Source organism: Pseudorca crassidens, chromosome 5, assembly GCF_039906515.1.
Source record: "Pseudorca crassidens isolate mPseCra1 chromosome 5, mPseCra1.hap1, whole genome shotgun sequence".
NCBI lineage: Eukaryota > Metazoa > Chordata > Mammalia > Artiodactyla > Delphinidae > Pseudorca > Pseudorca crassidens.
The window spans coordinates 84,852,894-84,866,332 of NC_090300.1; the positions used below are offsets into that span (position 1 = coordinate 84,852,894).

The 13,439-nt window shown below is 41.0% G+C and overlaps 1 pseudogene; it reads right to left on the reverse strand.

Annotated features, from left to right (window-relative positions):
• Positions 1 to 9,081: 9,081 nt before the first annotated feature.
• On the reverse strand, positions 9,082 to 10,848 carry LOC137224290 (tigger transposable element-derived protein 1-like; annotated as a pseudogene).
• Between the last annotated feature and the right edge of the window lie 2,591 nt (positions 10,849 to 13,439).

Genomic DNA, 13,439 nt, shown 5'->3' on the forward strand with positions numbered 1-13,439 from the left:
TGCATGTTGTGAATAAACATGCTTGTGTACGCGTGTGTGCTGTCACAGCAGTGAGCAACATCCAATAAATACTGGGTTAAGAGCATGCCAACATCTTCCCAGCAGCTGGCACAGCTGAAAACTCGCCTGCCTTATTAACACTCCACTTATCTGGAATCTGCTCACTGCGCAGAAACAACTTCATAAATTTCTGCAGTTTTCATTCTGCCTCGCCATCGTTCATTACCGCTGACCTCACTCCCTCCTAGGCTAGAGTGGATTGGCCTCCCCAGGCCCTGCCTGCTAGATGTCCTCACCTCTGCCCATCAACATCAGGGGCAGAGCCGAGGTAAAAGCTTGTGGCTGGGGCCAGGGCTGAGAAGGAAGCATGACAGTTGTTTTCCTTCATTCTGGAGAAGCTGACATTTCCAGATCTCCTGCTTCTTTCTGTTGATTTGTAACCTCTTCCTTCCGAGGCAGATTAAAAGAGAGGTCCAAACCTTCTTCCAAATGGAAGAAAAAGAAAGAGGCAGGCAGTAATTTGGTTGCCCAAGAAAATATCCCCTCTCAGTATCTTTCAGAGGTTAGTCAATTGCATTCTCCATGTTTGTCAGTTCCTCTTAATCATTCTAATCCAGTTCCCCAGCCTTTTAACCTTTCTCTCCTTTGCCCTGGCTCTTTTACTCCATGTTGTGTTGTCAGCTGTTTCATTAGCCACAGTTCACCACTTAGAGCATCCAGTTAAATATTTTCAGGCCAGGTGACTTTTCTTATTGGTGTGTGGTATAGGGTAAGCTGATTCCTTCTCTCCCTATTGACACCCGCCCGCCTCTCCTGCCAACATGTTACACTTGATTTTAAATGGTGGTCTGCCTGCTGTCTGGGCTCCTTCCCGAACTGCTGCCCCTGCCCCCCGCCCTGAACCCCCTGGACTGGGAGGCAGCTCCTGAATGCAGCAGAACCTCTGAGCAGTGGCCTCATTAAAAATCACATCACGGACTTGGTTTTATTCTTTTCCCTCCCTGACTTGATGAAAACAAAACAAGAAGAGGTGGGGAGGGAGGAAGGAGGAGAGGTAGAAGTGAATTGCTTAATGGAGACACTCAGTCTGAATATTTAATATGCTGATTTTATTGAATAAAAGGTGAAAAAGTGGTTCTTGTTTGTTGCTTGCCTGTCAAACCATGGCAAACAAGCATTCTTTTCCCTGACTGCAGCTTTTTATTACTGTATGGATTCTAGAGTGTAATTATGCCCTAAATCTGAGCTTCATTATACACACAATTATAATTCCCTGGCTGGACTATTTATTTATTGCCAGGGGAGATATTTGTTCAGTTTCCTTGGAGGATTTTTCCTTGGTGGTGTCTCTCATTGTCTTGCCCTTCATCGAGAGGGAGTGTCCAGGAGGAGACCCTCGCTCTGAGTCCCTGGCTTGTCTGTTGACAGTTTGGACAAACTTCCCAGCTACATTTATTCATGCGGTTGGAGAAAGACTCTGGGCAAGAGAAATTTCAGGGCTATAAATGTTTGAGAATGTTTGCACTGTTTTCAGAGCTTTCATGGGAAGGACTTCATTCTAGCTATTATCATCTCATGAAGTCTGATTTAGAATCATTATAGAAAATAGCTTTCTCTAGGTACAGCCTGCCTGCTTAGCAGTTCATAAAGAAAGAGCCCACGGCTAGATAGAATTCAGGTCGATAAACATTTGTTGAGGACCTTACTGTGAGCTGGGCCCTGTGCTGGGTACTAGGGCATAGAGATGAGGAAGGCTCTGTCCTTACCCTGGAAAATTTCACAGTTCATCACGAGAAACAGATCCATCATTAATTATATGAGAAATGTAGTAAGTGCTGCAATATTGGTTCATACGTTCATTTAAATTTTTTCTGATGTCATACTATGTCTAAACACTAGGTGGAGGATATAGATGTAATTGGAGAGAAAAGATACGGTTTTTACCCTCAGGTGTGGTCTCTACCCTTGTTGTAGAAAGGGTGAAAGGGGACAAGACAGACAAAAGTAAAGTCAGCAAGTAAATAAATAATTTTAGGTGCTGACGATTGCCTTAGAAAGGAAATGAGAAAATGTGATTGAGAATGTCTGGAGGTGGAAAAGGAGATGGGTAGTTAGAGAAGGTCACTTTGAGAAGGTGTCATTGCAGCTGAGACTTAAGTGATGAGAGGGAGTTGGGCATGGGTTGAACTGGGGGATGTCCTGGGGGGAAGAGCTTTCTGAGAAGGGGGAACTATAAGTCCAAGGCTTCTGAGGCAGGGACTGCGACAAGTACTCTTGGTTGGAGCCCGGGGAGGGAGGATGGGGAGGTGACTGGGACTGGGTCACTTAGACCCTTGTAGGCTATGCAAAGGAGTTTTGGAGTTTTATTCCCTTTGCAACAGGAAATCACTGCACACCAGCTGATGTGACTGTCGTCAGGGGTTCCAGTCTTTCTTAGCCTAGATAGAGGCAGAACTTCCAAACTAGGCCGGGAACTTCCAAATGTTCCCTTCCTGGAACAGAAGGAGGTGAAAGTGAGTGAAAATGCCTGGGATCTCCGACTTCTTCTAGGAGGCTTATGGTGGCTGCTGCTTACCAGCAGGTTTCTCATTTATCATCTGACACTGTCTCAGGCCCTGTTCGTTTTCTAATCTTCCACTGATTCTGTGATCCTCAAAATTACTTCTAACAAATTTCTTTCAGATTAAGTCAACAGGGTTTCGTTGCAACCAAGGAACTCAAACTGAGATAAGGAGGTACTTAGATCTTCCTCCTTATGCAGGCTCAGGGGGCAAGATGTGTAAATCTTTCCCTATCTTGCTCTGTCAGCCTTGAATGTAGGGACAAATGATTCCAGATTCTAGCTATAGTGTATCCAATACCATGGTTTTTGGGTGTTCTATGCTCTAGTCTTTTTCTGTGTCTTCATTGGTATTTTGGTGGAAAATTGGGAAAAGCTAGATCAAGAATTCATTTTAAACTTTAAGTTTCCAGTTTTAGCTGCTTTTAGGGATCAAATTAGCCATGAAATTGTTAAACTTTTATTTCTTTCTGTGCTAGGTTGGTCTGATCGTCTCGTGTGAAGTTTTGATTTACCTCCCAAAGCTTGCCTAACCCAATATAGTTGAGCTACTATATTGGATATTTGAGGCATTTGAGAGGAATCCTGACTGAATGCAGTTTTGAAGTGGCTAGAGAAGAGAAGAAACATCTTCAGAGACTTGATTGCTTTTGCTATCTATCTTGTCCCTAAACAACTTACATCTAGGCCTTATTCCTTTTCTGGGTCTCAGAATTCAAACGTTGATTGCTGCTTTCTAATGATTTTCTAATTCTTTTATGTATTTTTCATTATCATAAAAATGTGTCCAGATGGCACCAGAATAATTTTTTTATTGCTATGGCTAAAAAGTTCAGTACTTAGATGTGAAGAATTTATTTTAATCTTTCTACTTCTAGATGTCTCTTCTCTTCTTTCTTTGAGTCTTTCAAATATTCTTTTCTTTCTTCCTAGTTTTTATCTCTCAAACTTCTAATAACCTTCCTGAAATATAATTACTTTCAAAAGAAGACAACCCTTTTAATTAGGAGTTTAATGCATTTTCCCATTGGAATATTTTTCTCTAGCATTTTGCTTTAATTGAAATGACACACATTTGCAAATAGATTCTCATCATTTCTCCTGTTCATTTCTGTTTCTAGTTTGATTTGTAAATAAACTCAGGCCACGAAGTCCAAAGACAAGTGATCTATGAATCCTTGGTCCAAATATATTTTTTCCTAGAGATTATGTTTTTGGTCAAATTTATATCAAAAGGATAGGAGAAAGGAAGAGCTGTATACAGTTAGCTATGAGAGTGTGCCCACTATGAAGGTTATGACTTAGGATTTTTGAAGTGTTGTAGGGACAAGCAAGGTTCTTTGACGCCATTTTGTACTTTTTTAGCACCTTTATTTTGAGGGCTGATTTTTTATTTATTTTTTTAACCAAAGGGAATTAACTTGTTCAGAAACCCTAAACCACAAGGAAATCATCTAAAGCCTTACAAAAGATGTCTAGACCAGCAACAAAGCGGACTACCTCAGTGGGGGGAGACAGATAAGCAGATAGGAGTTACAGTACAGGCTGATACGTGATATTATAATGAGTTAAGTATAAGATGCTTTTGTATAAGAGAGACCTCTACTCCAGCCTTGTGGTGAGGAGTGTTTCCCAAAGGAAGGAGATTTAAATGAGAGCTGAAGGAGAAGGAAGAGTTTAGCCAAGCAAAAACAGAGTAAACTTCTAGAGGGAACTGCGTTTACCTACAAAGCGCCACAGGTGAGTATGTGGTACATCTTTGCATCTTCAGTGTGGCTGGAGCATGCATGACCCAGTGAGGGATGATGATAGAGAGGCAACTGGAAAGTGCTACACTATGCAGAAGGCTATCCTCATGTGCAATGTAGAGTTAGCCTTCATACTGTCTCTTCCCCGGTGGTCACTCTGGCTATGGGTCCTGGTTTTCTCATTGTTCTAAAGTAAATACTAATTTCACTTGACAAGGTTGTGGTCAAACTGAATGATAGAGCATATACCTGGTACAGAGAATGGTATGGGTGTGGTAGGGAGAATTCCAGAATTCCCCCTAAAGATTTTCTGCCCTATTCCCCAGGACTGTAAATACTATCCTGAGATATCACACTCAGGATTATGTTGCATTAAACAACAAAAAGATTTTGCAGATGTAATTAAGTTTACTAATCAGTTAACTTCAAGTCGTTTAAAAGCAGAGTTTTCACCAGCTACTAGCAGCAGAAGAAGTCAAAGAGATTCCAAGTGTGAGAAGAATTCGATGCAGTCTTGTTGGCTTGAGGATAGAGATTCCCATGTGTCAAGGAATGAGGAGGGTCTCTAGAAGCTGGGAACAGACCCTGGCTGACAGCCAGCAAAGAAATGGAGACCTTTGTCTTCTTGTAACCTCAAGGAACTATATTCTGTCAACAACCTGCATCAACTTGGAAGTGGATTCTTCCCCAGAGTTTCCAGATAAGAGCTCAGTTCAACTGATACCTTGATTTCAGCCTGTGAGAATCTAAGCAGATAACCCAGTTGAGCCCATTCAGATCTGACCTATAGAACTGCGAGATGACAAGTGGGTGTAGTTTTGTGGTAATATGTTATGCAGACATGGCAAACTAATACAATAAATATTAAATTTATGGGGCTTTGCAATTAGACCTGAATTCAAGTCCTGAGTCTTCCATTCACCATTTTTAGGGTTATGGGCAAGTTACTTAGTAACCTCTGTGAGCCTCAGATTCAGCCTAGAATTAGTCGGGAGCCCAACTGAGGAAACATATGGAAGGTGCTCACCTCAGAGTAAATGTGCAGTGAATGTTAGCTGTTTTTGCTATGGCTTTTGCTACTACCATTTCTATTTTGTGCAATACCTAGCAGAGTGTCCAGCACACAGTAGGCGCTTAATCACTGCTAGTACCTTTCAGCTTCCCTCCATCTTCCCTCATTTCCTTGAAAGCCCCCTGTTCTACTAACTGCCACATTCCTGCCTATCTTCTTCACTTTGTGAATATTGATTCTGAGACTGGAAGGGAAACATTTATCATTCTTAATTGCAATAAAATCATTACAATGGTGTTAAACATTCAAATAGAAATTAAGTTCCACTGCATAATGCAAAGGCAACTATTAATCTGTGCCGGTAGCCAAATGCAGGAAAAGTGATATGGATAAAATGGATGTGATGTATTAATAACATCATGATGCTAGGGAAGGAACTTCGATCTGAGCAAAACAGTTACACTTTACAGGCACGTCTTTCTGTTTCAAAATGGAGAATCAGCAGATAAATTCCCACAGCAAAATCATAAAGTTAGAAGGAAAACTTTTAAAAAAATAAAGAAGGCATTTAATTTCCAAGGAATTATCAACACTCTCAGTGGAAGATAAAGTTGCAAACTCTGATACATGAAGATTTATGTTCATTCTTATACAAATCAGCATGAAAACTGATTAGCTGACATATTCTCTGCTCCTCTGTTGCTGACCAAATGCCATCTCAGCCCTGGGCAGACAAGGCTTTCAACTGGGGTCACATGCAGGCTTTGGGGGACTTGAAGCTTAGATAATATTGGGAGCCCTCTTTAAGAAAAATATGAAATAACGACTTAAAAGTTAGGGAGAAAAGTGAACACTTATCCTAAATGAGAAAAGAAATCACACCCATTATAATTTTTTTTAAAAGATAACAAACATCGCAGTCATCACAAAATCCAAGGAAATGGCTTATTATTAATTTCCTGCCTACTACACCTCTATGATAGTCTTTGCCTATATGTTTGGTTGCATGCTCTTTGATCATCTTTTCATATGACAACAATTTTATAATATAATTTTCTATAGAGAACATTTATTTTTCCTCCAACATGGGTGATAGAAATTTGTAATTATTTGGAAGTGGGTTTTCTGTTTCAGAACGTCATCTTGGGAATGCTGCATTTGTAACTTCCTCTGCAGGATCTCACGCAGAAGGTGCTTCTCACCCCAGGGCAGGCCTTGGAGAAGCCTGTTCTTTTGATCTCTCTTGTCCTGGCTTCCAGAGCTGCCCCAGCAGCAGCTGGCCTCGCTCCTCAGGTATTCAATACGCATCCTTTCGCAGCACTTTCCTTCTGGATTTCAAAGAGCAGCATCTCTTCTTCTTAGAATCAGAGATGGTGTCCACCAGAGGCAAGTTTGCTGGAGCACAGGTGGATGTGGAGGTATTTCTGGAAGGGCAGTCCCAGGCCACTGTGAGAAGGCCTCCATAGGCAGCTAAGGCTGCTGCTTGAGGCATGGGAAGGGCTCAGAGCTTAAGCATCATTAACTTAATGCTAAATCCACCTCTTCTCTCAATCCATCCTCAGCCTACCTTTCTAACTTGCAAACTTGACAAATAGTTTTTCCCCAGAGACGCCTTTATCTTCCCACTTCTGGCCCTGAATCACTGCAGTACCTCAACCTGGAATGCCTTCCCCCAACATTTACCTACTGAGATCCCTGAAAGCCTAGATCAAATTCTACTTCCCCATGAAACCTTCCCTGATTCCCCTTACCAGACGAGAGCTTGCCTGTGTCTGAACCCCTTTAGTGTCCAGTGTCCTCAGTTTTCACAGGGATTGTTCCAAAATATCTTTGCATATTGTTAGGATGTACATTCAGGTATTCCTGGAAAATGAGCAAAAAATTTCTCCAGCTAAATAGAAAAGAAGCCAAAAAGAAACATAAAAGCATTTAATTTTCAAGTTTTGAAGTTATTCATTCATCCAACATACCCTTCCCATGCTAAAGCTGGAATTACAATACTAAGCAAGTCGAAGTTCCACCTTTATAGAGTTTACAGCTTATGGGAGGCCAACAATAATTTCAGGTACAGTGGGGGTAAGAGTTTTAAAGGAAAAGAACTGTGTCATTGTAAGGTAGTGACAGGGCTCTTGTGTGTGTGTCCTTATGGAAGTGAATGGTATGCGATCAAAGGATGAATAGCAGTTAGCCTGGTAAAGGAGAGGAAGCATTCCTGGCAGAAAGAACAGCATTAAAAGGCCCTAAACTAGGAAGGATCATCTTGCATTTCAAAACCGTAAAGAATGCTTATTATCATGTGCATCTCTTTTGCAGTTATTTGTTTCTATGGCTGTCTCCTCTCACCCTATCAGTTTCTAGAAGAGAGAGAGGATTTCCTAAGCATTTCTGCATCCCTCCTGCTTATCACAGTGCCTATCATACGCTCATTAAATGTTTGCCTAACTGCGTCAAACCTCATTTGTTAACTGAGGGAAAGCAGAGAGCCTATGTCAAAGCATGCAGAATTATCAAACTCATTTTTCATATCTCATCGATTCTAAGATGCGCATATCTTCATTTAACGTCTTTGAAATTGGGATACTTTTTTACAGTTGATCACATCTTACAACTACATTTGGCATGTTTTTTCTTTCTTAGTATTCCATAAAACATGGTGTGTTTTAAAAATCAATGGTATGTTATATTCAATGAAATGTGGCGGATGCCTTCATATGGCTAAATTCCTTATTGTTAATTTGAAGAAATAAGTGAGTGATTTTCATAATTTTTAGTTTTTCAGACTAACTTTTCAAACTAATCACTACTTTGAATCCATTGGGAGAATAAGTCTTACTCTGGACTGATAGAATTGCAGGAATAGAAAATAGTTAAAGGAAATTGGTTCCACTTTTCATCCATTCTAGCATACAGTGAATACCTGTTATTTCGTCTGTCCAGAAGTACCCTGTGGCTCTCTTCCCACTTCTAGGACCTTCTGCCTTCTTCTCTGGGACGCCGTCTCTCCTCCTTTCATTCTCTTCCATGGTTACTGTGGGAAGGACAGTGTTAATATAGTGGGATCCTGACCCATGGCCACATTTTTCTGGTCCAGATTGCAGTTGAATGGAGCATAGTTCCTTCCACAGGAATTTGGATTTGTGACAACCAGAGAACTTTGGATCACCTACCATGTTGGGTATCTGGCCTGTAAGGTGTAAAACTGGGGAAGTTTTAAGTTTCACATTCAGTCATGGAAACTGAGGCAGAGGAAGCCTTTCTGTGGCCAGAGGGAAGAGAAAAGCAGACACATAGTGATGGAAGAAATACACATACATGATGGCAGTGGGGTCCTGTCTGCATTCCTATTCATGGTTTTCATAAGACAACCAGTAACCTTATGGTATATTCTCTCTTGGCTTAACTTCTTTGTAATTGCACCAAATTGCAACCAATTAAAACCAAAAGAAGCTCAATTTATATGTATGTGTGTGTGTGTGTGTGTGTGTGTGTGTGTGTGTGTGTGTGTGTGTGTGTGTGTGTGTGTGTATATATATATATATATATATATATATAGTAAGGCATACGTGCAGGTTCAGTTTGATTCCAGACCACCTCAGTAAAGCAAATACTGCAATAAAGTGAGTCACACTAATTTTTTGGTTTCCCAGTGCATGTAAAAGTTATATTCACACTATACTGTAGTCTGTTCAGTGTGCAATAGCATTATGCCTAAAAAACGGTGTACATACCTTAATTAAAAAATACTTTATTGCCAAAAAATGCTAACCATCATCTGAGCCTTCAGCAAATCATAATTTCTTTGCTGGTGGAAGGCCTTGCCTTGATGTTGATGGCTGTTGACTGATCGCCGTAGTGGTGGCTAAAGGTTGGGGTAGCTGTGGCCATTTCTTAAAACAAGACAAGAGTGACATTTGCTGCATTGATTGACTCTTCCTTTCATGAACGATTTCTCAGTTTCTCTCTAGCATGCAATGCTAATGCTGTTTTGTTAGCATTTTACCTACAGTAGAACTTCTTTAAAGATTGGAATCAGTCCTCTCAAACCCTGTCACTACTTTATAAACTAAGTTTATGTAATCTAAATCCTTAGTGGTGGTTTCAACAGTCTTCACAGCATCTTCACCAGGAGTAGATTCCATCGCAAGAAAACACTTTCTTTGCTCATCCAAAAGAAGCAGCTCCTCCTCTGTGTAAGTTTTATCCTGAGATTGCAGCAATTCAGTCTCATCTTTAGGCTCTACTTCCAATTCTAGTTCTCTTGCTGTTTCTACCACATTTGCAGTGACTTCCTCCACTGAAATTTTGAACACCTCAAAACCATCCATGAGGGTTGGAATCAACTTCTTCTAAACTCCTGTTAATGTTGCTATTTTGACCTCTTCCCATGAATCATAAATGTTCTTAATGGCATCTAGAGTGGTGAATCCTTTCCAGAAGGTTTTCAGTTTTACTTTACCCAGCCATCAGAGGAATCACTATCTAGGGCAGCTATAGTCTTATGAAATGTATTTCTTAATAATAAGACTTGAAAGTTGAGATTACTCCCTGATCCTTGGGCTGCAGGACGGATGTTTTGTTAGTAGGCATGAAAGCTGTGAATCTCGTACATCTCCATCAGAGCTCTTGGGTAACCAGGTACATTTTCAGTGAGCGGTAATATTTTGAAAGGAATCTTTTTTTCTGAGCAGTAGATCTCAACAGTGGGCTTAAAATATTGAGTAAACCATGTTGTAAACAGATGTGCTGTCATCCAGGTTTTGTCGTTCCATTTATAGAGCATAGGCGGAATAGAGTTAGCATAGTTCTTAAGGGCCCTAGACTTTTCAGAATAGTAAATGAGCATTGGCTTCAATTTAAAGTCACCGTCTGCATTAGCCCCCAACAAGAGAGTCAGCCTATCCTTTGAAGCTTTGCAGCCAGGCATTGACCTCTGCTCTCTAACTATGAAGTACTAAATGGCATCTTCTTCCAATATAAGGCTGTTTCATCTGCGTTAAAAATCTGTTGTTTAGTGTAGCCTTCATTAATTATCTTGCCTAGATCTTCTGGATAACTTGCAGCAGTTTCTAACATCAGCACTTGCTGCTTCACCTTGCACTTTCATGTTATACAGATGGCTTTCCTGAAACCTCATGAACCAACCTCTGCTAGCCTCAGACTTTTCTTCTGCAGCTTCCTCGCCTCTCTCAGCCTTCCCAGAACTGAAGAGGGTTAGGGCCTGGCTCTGGATTAGACTTTGGCTTAGGGGGATGTTGTAGCTGTTTTGATCTTCCATCCAGACCACTGAAACCTTCTCCATATCAGCAATAAGGTTGTTTTGCTTTCTTATCATTCATGTATTCACTGGAGTAGCACTTTTAATCACCTTCAAGAACTTTTCCTTTTAATTCTAGACTTTGGCACAAGAGGCCTAGCTTTCATCCTCTCTCGGCTTTTGACATCCCTTCCTCACTAAAGTTAATTTCTAGCTTTTGATTTAAAATGAGAGATATGGAACGCTTCCTTTCACTTGAACACTTAGAGGCCATTGTAGGGTTATTAATTGGCCTAATTTCAATGTTGTCGTGTCTCAGGGAATAGGGAGGCCCAAGGAGAGGGAGAGAGACAGGGAAACAGTGGGTTGGTGGACCAGTCTGAACATCACACATTTATCAGTTCAATTTGCCTTGTATGGGTAAGGTTCATGGTGCCCCAAAACAATTACAATGTTAACATCAAAGATCACTGATCACAGATAACCATAACAAGTATAATAATAATTAAAAAGTTTGAAACATTGTGGAATTGCTGAAATGGGACAGAGCCACAAAGTAAGCAAATGCTGTTAGAAATATGGCTGCTATGGGCTTCCCTGGTGGCGCAGTGGTTGAGAGTCTGCCTGCCGATGCAGGGGACACGGGTTCGTGCCCCGGTCTGGGAGCGGCTGGGCCCGTGAGCCATGGCCCCTGAGCCTGTGTCCGGAGCCTGCGCTCCGCAACGGGAGAGGTCACAACAGTGAGAGGCCTGTGTACTGCAAAAAAAAAAAAAAAAAAAAAAAAAAAGAAATATGGCTGCTGTTAGACTTGCTTAGTGCAGCGTTGTCACAAACTATCAATTTGTAAAAAATGGAACATCTGCAAACTGCAATAAAGTGAAGTGCAATTAAACGAGGTGCACCTGTATTCCCAGAAAGTGGTCATTTAGTACCGGCTTGAAAGTCTCTAGTGGGAGGGAGCACACCGTCTCCCATGGACTCCATTCCAGTGTGGGGAAATGATGACTTTGGTAATTCTATTCATATTGAGATGAAAGAGCTTCATGTGAGTTCCATAAATGGTTACTAGTTCTATATGCCTTCAAACAGATTGAGTCTGTTCTGTCTCCTACTTGATAGCCCTTCATCCTTAATAATTACTGTCCCATCCTCTAAGCTTTCTTTGTCCAGCAGAGATATCCCAGGTTTGTCAAGTTAGGTTTGTTTTCCTTGTTCATTTTAGAAGAGTAGGGGAAAGAAAGTGTTAAAGCAACAAGAAAAACAATAATAGCAACAAGAAATATCTAACTTTTGGATTGTGTTTATTTTGGACCAGGTTCTGAACTACATGTTTTATGTACATCAGTTCACTGGATCCACAGTAACCTTAGCAGGTAAAGACTGTTATTTTTCCAAATTTGCTGATAAGGAAACTGAGGCTTAGGAAGATTAATTTACCGAAAGTCACTCAGGTAGTAAGTAGCACAGCCTGCATTTGAAGTTGAGAGATATTATTTCATAGTTAAGTGATAGCATTGCCCAAGCCTGCTTTGGTGAAAGAAAAACATCTTCAAAGAGCTCAGTAGTAGTTCTTTAAAATTCTGTGACATGTGACTGAAAATTGGTCTCAGCAAAATGGCACATTGTGAAATGAATTTACCCCTCAGAATCACCCACTCCCCTGGGGAAAATGTCTTCAAGATGTGACGGAATTTGCCAGTCTCAGAATAGACTCATCTGTTTTCTTGGATCTCTTGGACAAGATTTTCGTGGAAGGCATCTTCCCCATTTCTGTGAGACATTGCTTAACATTGTTTTATTTTTTACATTTGTTAATCACCGTCAAGATGCTGAGCACTGAGCAAACCAGCTCTAAAGAGGCAGTCACCCAGTTAAGAATATGAATGCACATACGTTTTATCAAAAGAAAAAAATAAGTCTGCTGGTTCTCCTGTTCCCTGCGATGAACATGTTGAAAAGGTAAAATGCAGTGAGGGCAATATAGGAAAAGTAGGTGGAAGTTGACAACAGGGAGATATTTTTAGGGTAGCAATTTTTTATATTCATTTTTAAACCATTCTGGGTTGTAATGATAATTTCTGTTTTGGGAGTACTCATGTCTTAGGTCGGATTCCCAGAAGCAGACCCTGAGACAAGGATTTATCTCACATAATTGATTAAGTCATTGATTCCAGGAGAAGACAGAAGGAGAGTAGGGAAGAATGACAGGAAACAGGGAAGAAACCAAGCCAGGGTGTGATTATAGGTGATGCCCCTGCCTTAGCCTAATCCCAAGGGGAGCTTGAGAGCACAGGTTAAACTTCTGTGTTTATCTGTCCCACAGGCAAGGGAGTTGGGCTCGTACACTCCTACACCAGTTATTGGCCACAGCCACAAATGTAAGTACTCCAATCTCCAGGTTCTCTGTGTTTAGGACAGAGCCCAGAATACCCAAAGTATTCCCCTGAGAGAAAATTGTGGGTGTCATCCATTAGGACTGAAGCACACAGAGGCTGGAGGATAGGCACACAGAACCAGTAAGAGGCATCCAGGGGCATCTGGTCATTGCAACTATCATGGTCATCGCAACTCATTGTGTACCAAGTACTGTGCATGCCTTACAGTTAGTTTGCAGCATAATCCAGCAGGATGGGGATCATTATCTCCATTTTACAAAGGCAAAAATAGTTTTTGAGAGGTTAAATAACATTGTCTAAGGTTGCATCATAGCTGTTAGGTGCAGAGTTGGGATTTGACTTTAGGTTTCTCTAATGCCAGAGCTCAAGCCCTCCCCACTCTGTTCCATATTACCTCTTTGTAGGCAGCTTCTGCTACTCACAACACTGACCCTCAACTAAATTTCAATTCAGTGAGCAAAATCTTCTT